Source organism: Rhinoderma darwinii (assembly GCF_050947455.1).
Source record: "Rhinoderma darwinii isolate aRhiDar2 chromosome 5 unlocalized genomic scaffold, aRhiDar2.hap1 SUPER_5_unloc_13, whole genome shotgun sequence".
Classification (NCBI taxonomy): domain Eukaryota; kingdom Metazoa; phylum Chordata; class Amphibia; order Anura; family Rhinodermatidae; genus Rhinoderma; species Rhinoderma darwinii.
Window position 1 is genome coordinate 26,365 of NW_027461769.1, and position 7,511 is coordinate 33,875.

Genomic DNA, 7,511 nt, shown 5'->3' on the forward strand with positions numbered 1-7,511 from the left:
ATATTATTTTTGCCAATAAAAAACTTTGTTGAAACCTTATCTGTTCTTATCAGTTTAATATCTGATACGTCCCCTATCTGGGGACCATATATTAAATGGATTTTTAGAACAGGGAGATGGAAATAGAGCTTGCTCTGTCCACTCCACGCATTGACCTGGTATTGCAGTATTTCCAGGACCGGTGCACCCTTTCCTTATGTGTTGACTAAAATCAGATTCCAAAAGTGTTTTTTGTGTTTGCCATTGTTTCTGTCTTTCTGAAGGGATCTCCCCTTTTAATCCCATTATTTCAACACCTGTTGGACAATGCATGAGTGATAATGAGCTAATTGATTAAATGCAATTAATGAATACATTGCCACCTCTTGTTTTGTGTCGTCTGTGTGTCTGTGTTTCCGGCATTTCACATTGGAACAGCTCATTCACCTTCCTTGCAGACACTGAAGCGCCTAGGGAGAGTGTCAGGGACTGCAAGGGGTTAAGAAAGGATGGAACGGTTTAAAATAATGCCCAGGACCAGGATTGGTCAACAAGGGGTAAGAGGGGCGTGGTTAAGAAGATATAAGGCAGGGGTTTGGAGCAGGAAGCCCTCTTACCTTCAAGCTGCAGTGGAAGAAACACCTTTGCTGCTGCTGTGGAGATTCAGAGCGTGGTCTTTCAAGAAGATGGCAGAAGAACTGTTGTCGGAAGGTGGCACAGCGGGTAGCGTCAGAGGGACCTGCCTGGCTGGAATCCCTGTTGGAGGAAGGAGAGAAGCGAGGATCTAAGCGGGGCACGGAACAGTCGGGAGCGGCTACCCGAGGTAGGCCGCAGCGCGTTACACGCCCTCCGGTTCGACTGAGCCCTAGCCCCGTTGCTATGAGGGGTGCTGTGACTGCTGCACAGTCATGCGGTGGTCCCAGCAGGTCCCCTAGGCCTATGTCGACGGGTGCTTCGTCGGTCGACATAGTGCCCCCCTCCCCCCGCCCACTCGTCGCGCTGGCGTCCTTCCCCATGGCGTTAAGAGGGCGGCTGTTAAACCGGCACGGGCACGGTACAACCCGCCTCGAGTTGCTGATGCGGGTGCGGAGGCAGCGGTCGACTATCGTGACAGTGGGGTGAATATGGCTGACTCAGGTAACTGGTCCGACATGGTCGCTTACCATGCGGCATGTTCACAGGAGCTGGGACTTGCTTCCGGTGCCTGTGTGCAGCCGGGGTCGGCGCCATCTTTCCCCGTGCTGTTCTCTACGCAGCCTGAATTGGCGGCGGGGGGAACAGGGGCGGGAAGTCCTGGCAGGCGCAGTGCGGCCAGGACACAAGATGGCGGCTCACGAAAAAAGAAGATGGCGGCGGGTTCTGGGAAGCGGGCGGTGAGCAAGCAGGCCAGCCAGGGGGCGGGGGCTTCTGCGGTGCCTGTCGCTTCTCCACCCCGGTCCCCCCCGGGCCCCTGTCAGCATGGGTCAAGGCCAAGGGGGGAGTGTGCTAGGAAAGATAGGGTTGAGGGTGTTTTGGACTCTATTTGCCCTTCTCCTGCCTTGTCATCTTTTTCTCCTGCAGGTCCAAGAAGGGAGCGTTCCAGGCGAGGGAGGAAACGCCGGGCTGGAGGACATCGCCGGCACGGCCATCATAGACGTCGCAGGTCAGGTGACGAGAAGAGGCGTGGTCGGCGGTATTCCTTGTCTTCCAGCGATGGATTCTCCTCCTCGTCGGCGACGACGTCCGCATCATCAGGATCGTGGAGGAGGTCGTCGAGGAGATCATCACGGCCGCAGAGACGCAGTCGACGCCGGGAGGTGCAGCGCTTGTCGGTGGATCAGGAGCAGCTGTCCCAGGTTGTCCCTCCCGCCGGGCCGGTGGAGGAGGTGCAGGCCGTGGTTCCAGTGCCGCGGCAAGTGGCTGAAGGACCCTCTGGAGTCGGTGGGACCTCTGGGAGCGGTGAGTCGGCCTGCGGTGACGCATGGCTTAATAAATCTAATGCAGCGGGTGCGGATTTGATTTCTGTTTTAAAAGCCGTGGTGGCTGGGTTGAAAGTGAATGAGGGAACATCGTGTCCCTCGGTGCCACCAGAGGGAGCTATGCCCCCGTCTGAGAAAGAGAATGCTTTAGCTAGTTTGACGTTTAGAGATTCATTGTTTTGTGGAGTCGCTCCTCTCGGGACTCATTTGTCAGCTGAGATCAAGGACAAGATTTGGAGGAATGAATTTGTGGATATTTGGTCCTTGGTCTCGGTGGAGCAGGTGACTGTCGACAAGGAGCGGGGTTTTGAGAGAGGTTCGGATAGGAAAGCGAAAGTAGCGAAAACATTTGGCAACTGGGTACAGTGTTACGCTACACTGGCTCATGTTATTTGCCAACGCTATCCTGGGAAAGGGGCCGAGTTGTTTGTCTATTTTGACACAATTTTCAGCGCCCACAGGCTGCACGGTGGTGCGGCCTGGTGGCGATATGATGAAGAATTTCGGCGTCGTTTGGCTTTGTCGCCTGATATTAGTTGGGCGACGAAGGCAACGGACGTATGGTTGCAGCTTATCTTAGCGCAAGGGAGCAGGCAACAACGCCCCTTTCCCAGTGCGGCCGCAGCGCCGGGCCCCGCCCCTGGAGTTGCGGCCGCTAGGCCCACGGGTGCCTGTTGGCTCTACAACGAGGGCCACTGTCGTTTCTTTGCCACGTGCAAATTCCGACATGAATGCTCCATCTGTGGGGGCGCTCATGCGGCGCTCCGGTGTTTCCGGAGAGGTAAGCAGCCGGTTAAGGCACCTCCTTCCGGCGCAGCGGAGAACGCCGGTGAACGTTCTCGAGATGGGCCCATGGTTAGAGCGGTACCACAGGAGACGGGAAGCAGAGGTGCTCACTAGCGGGTTTTCGTTTGGTTTTGAGATTCCTTTTGAATATTCTGCGACATTGTCATTGGCTGACAATTTGAAGTCGATCAATGAGAATGTGGGCATTGCGCGGCTAAAATTGGCAAAGGAAGTGGAATTAGGGAGAATGGCAGGTCCATTCAGCGAGCCGCCGTATACGAATCTGCGAGTTTCCCCCCTTGGTTTAGTTCCAAAGAAGGAACGAGGAAAGTTTAGGCTGATTCATCACCTTTCCTTTCCTCGCGGTGGTTCTGTTAACGACGGTATTTCTAGGGCGGAGGCGGCGGTTTCGTATACGTCGTTTGATGTTGCAGTAAGGCTGGTACAGGCGGCTGGACAGGGGGCGTTGTTGGCAAAATCTGATATTGAAGCGGCCTTTCGTTTGCTGCCGGTTCATCCGGAGTGTTTTCACCTGTTGGGTTGTTGTTTAGATAAAGGGTTTTACGTGGATATGTGCCTTCCAATGGGTTGTTCAATATCATGCAGTTACTTTGAGATGTTTGCGTCATTTTTAGAATGGGTAGTTCGTTTGGAGTCTGGTTGTGATTCGGTCATTCATTATCTGGATGATTTTCTTTTTGTAGGCCCGTGGGGCTCTGGGCTGTGCAGCACGTTGCTGAGGGTGTTTCGGCAGGTGATGTCGCGTTTCGGTGTACCTATTTCCGAAGAAAAGACGGAAGGTCCTGTAACTGTTTTGTCGTTTTTGGGTATCGAAATAGATAGCGAGCGGATGATTTTTCGCTTGCCCGATGATAAATTGGCAAGGCTAGTGACGCAAGTTGACCAGGTCATGGGGTCGAAAAAAGTGACGTTAAAACAGTTACAGTCGTTAATGGGATTGCTGGTGTTTGCTTGTCGTATAATTCCAATGGGTCGTGTTTTCTCTAGGCGTTTGTCTTTAGCCACTAGAGGTATCTCGAAGCCAAATCATTTTATCCGGGTAACCTCTCGGATGAAGAAGGATTTGTTTGTCTGGCATTCTTTTTTGAGTTCGTTTAATGGGAGGTCGGTGTGTCAGGACTCTGAGTTGTCTAATGTAGACTTGGAATTGTTTACGGATGCAGCCGGAAGTGATGGTTTTGGAGCAATTTTGGGCCGAAGTTGGTGTAGATCCCCTTGGCCCTTGCATTGGAGTGATTTGGGAGTTTTACGTAATTTGACGCTATTGGAATTGTTTCCTATTATAGTGGCAATAGAGTTGTGGGGTAGCGTGATGGTGAACAAGAGGATTGTATTTTGGACAGACAACATGGCGGTGGTGCATGCGGTGAACGGGTTGTCGTCTAGTTCATTGCCGGTATTAGCTTTATTAAGACGGTTGGTTTTGAAGTGTTTGCGTTTGAATGTGTGGTTTCGTGCGAAACATGTTCCGGGTGTCCGTAATGTGATGGCTGATGCTTTGTCTCGTTCACAGATGTCCCGGTTTCGGGAATTGCACCCGGCAGCTTTGGCAGAAGGGGTGTCCCCCCCCCTTCACTTATGGGCCCTGGTCGAGGACAACTTATGAGGCTGTTGAGGGGTTCGGTGGTACCGGCGACTTGGAAGAGTCATTGCAGAGCGTGGGATCGGTGGTTGGAGATTGCGGGGAATAACTTCCCATCACAGGATGGTTGTCACCTGGACGTCACGTTAGCAAGTTTGGTACAAATACGTCAGGAAGGGGGTAGTGCGGTCACAGCGAGCAAGTTTTTAGCAGGGGTGGCCTTTATGTTAAAATTGTGGGGATGCAGAGATGTTACAAAAGAATTTGTAGTTCGGCAGTCGTTAAAAGGGTGGAAAAAAGAGGCGTGTTCCAGGGACACGAGGCGGCCAGTATCTTTTTCGCTTTTGGGTCGGCTTCTAGCCGTTTTATGTTTTGTGTGTCGGGATGAATATGAAGTGTCCTTGTTCGGCGCGGCGTTTTCTTTGGCTTTCTTTGCCGCATTACGGGTTAGTGAGCTGGTTCCGCACAGCGTAAGTGCAAGCGGTGGTCTTCTCGGATCGGATGTAGTAACGTTGGGAGATTCTCTCAGGGTCTGTGTGCGGCGGTCAAAAACTGATATGGTAGGGAGGGGGGCTTGGCTGTCGATTGGGAGGATTGGGGGGCAGTATTGCCCGGTAAAATGGGTCCAAACTGATATGGTAGGGAGGGGGGCTTGGCTGTCGATTGGGAGGATTGGGGGGCAGTATTGCCCGGTAAAATGGGTCCAGGAATTCGTGTTGGTCCGAGTGCCCGGGGCTCAATTCTTGATCCATCAGGATGGATCCGCAATGTCGCGTTTTCAATTTGAGGCGATTTTTAAGGCCGGTTTGAAGTACCTAGGTTTGCCACCGGGTGAGTTTGGTACACATTCGTTTAGGATAGGGGCGGCAACTGAGGCGGATGCCTTGGGCTTGGATTCAGCGGCTATCATGAGTCTGGGTAGATGGCGTTCTAATAGCTATAAGTCATATGTGCGACCTGATTTGGTTTTAAAGAATGTGTAAGCTGGAAGTTTTCATAGTAAAAAAAAGAAAAAAAAAATAAAAGTCGCTCCTTTCCCCCCCCCCCCATCCCTGTTTTCCTTCCTTGTTTTATATGGAGTGTTATGTTAATCCTGCCTGTATCTTCATTTGACCGGAATGTAGCTTAATTTCTTTGTTAGGGTCGCGGCGCCCCCAAGTGTGGATCTTGGGGCATTCGTATGTGCATTGGGCAGCGGTTCGAAGGCCATTAGGTCCGAATTTGGGCCTCTCACAGGCCGACGTCCATTGGAGAGGTGTCCGGGGATTACGGTGGGTGCAGTTACTGCCAGAGGTAGTGGCAGTTACAATGCACACGTATGGACCCGTTGTCCTGATCATACATGCGGGTGGAAATGACATCGGCCAAGTGAAAATGGCTGAGTTATTGTCATTTATACGGACTGATTTGGCGCGTTTTCAGGATCTGTTCGCCCGTTGCGTGGTAGTTTGGTCCGAAATAGTGGCGCGCACGGTGTGGCGAGGAGCGAGGAACATGGCAGCGTTGGAGAAAGTGCGCAGGCTAATTAATGTGCGGGTGTCGCGGTTCATTCGCTCTATAGGGGGGATCGGGTTGCGACACCAATCCCTGGAGGGGGATAATGCAGATTTGCTGGCGCCTGATGGAGTGCATCTGAATGATATCGGGCTCGATATCTTTTTATTGGATCTCTTGGATGGTGCCGAGAGAGGGTTGGCGTTGCTTGGTGGGGTGGTCGGGGGACTGAGTAGGTTTCTCAGTTCCCCCTTCTTGGCAGAAAGTACGGCAGATGAAGACGGAGGTAGCACCCTACATGCCTGATGGAGACAGGGAGCATCGGCATTTCAGGAGGAGAGAAAAATAAATATATATATATGTCTTCATGCCGATGTTTGTAAATAAGAATAAAGCTGTGGCCACTTCCACATTTCCATAAAGAAGGTGTTGGTGTGTTAATTCAAAAGAAGGATGGTTAAGGTCCTGGGCAGGTAAAGTGGATAATGGGTCCTTTCAGTCTTGTCTTCTCTCCGCCCTCCCTTTTAGGTAAGTTAAAGAGCTGCACCTGAGCCAGCCACTGATTGATGCAGCACCACAGTCAAATAGTGGAGTGAAGTAGGGGAACAGCAAACAGCCATTAAAGCCGCCCGCCCGCCCGCCCGCCACAATGGACCTACCTGTGTACACTAGATGGATGTGATGGAATGTACTGTCGTCCCTACATTTCAAGAAGGAGTAAGAATTGCAGTTGCAACAAAGCCTTGCTTGCCTACAAAGAGAGCAGCAATTTGGATTTGTTACTATGTTACCTAGAAGAATAACAAACTGTGCAAGGATGGAGGTTGTAGGAGCAAGGAGAAGTTGTCTGTAAAGTTGGTGGATGCTTATTTTCCATTTTGCAGTCCCTTGTCTCCCTCTTGTGGCCTCCTGGAGGCAACTAGCTGTGCAAAAAAAGACAGCCTGGCGGCCGGCTGTTGCAGTGTTGCCCTCTCAGGCAACACTGAGTGACTGACTGAGCCGCACCGTCTTATATAAAGTTCAGACGGAACTTTGCACGTGTCATAGTGGAGCCCTGAGGAGCCAGAGCCAGCTTTCTGACATCATAATGGAGCCTCAGAGATAAAAGCCTGGGCCCAGGCAGTGTTGGTCAGTGCTGCTCAGCAGGCAGCACTGGACTGGACTGGATTACAGCTGATACAAGGTGTGAAGGAACAAGGGGTGGCTGTGGGCATGCACTGGCTGCCGCTGCCAGTGTTTATCTGCATGGCAGCAGGGCATTTGGGCGTTGCCAGGAAGGCGTTTTTATGTCGATTCCTCCTCTTTCAGCACTGCATTGTGGTGCAAGCAAAAGAAGCAAATCCTGTCTGGCTTCCTCTCCGGCCTTTATTCACCTCCCGTGTAGCTGTGAGTGTGTGAGCCTGCAGGGCCCCATGGAATTGCCTAGAAGTAGGCTGAATCGCTGCAAGGGCTGAACAGCAGTATCGGGCAGGCTCGGGCAACGCGCGGCCCGTTCGGGTTATCGCTTCTCGGCCTTTTGGCTAAGATCAAGTGTAGTATCTGTTCTTATCAGTTTAATATCTGATACGTCCCCTATCTGGGGACCATATATTAAATGGATTTTTAGAACAGGGACATGGAAATAGAGCTTGCTCTGTCCACTCCACGCATTGACCTGTTATTGCAGTATTTCCAGGACCGGTGCACCCTTT

The 7,511-nt window shown here is 51.8% G+C and overlaps 2 non-coding genes across 2 annotated transcripts; both read left to right on the top strand.

Moving 5' to 3' along the window:
• LOC142685299 (U2 spliceosomal RNA) lies at positions 1-192 on the top strand. The gene has a single exon (XR_012854801.1). It is a non-coding gene; the product is annotated as a U2 spliceosomal RNA (small nuclear RNA).
• Positions 193-7,320: 7,128 nt separating this feature from the next.
• On the top strand, positions 7,321-7,511 carry LOC142685286 (U2 spliceosomal RNA). The gene has a single exon (XR_012854791.1). It is a non-coding gene; the product is annotated as a U2 spliceosomal RNA (small nuclear RNA).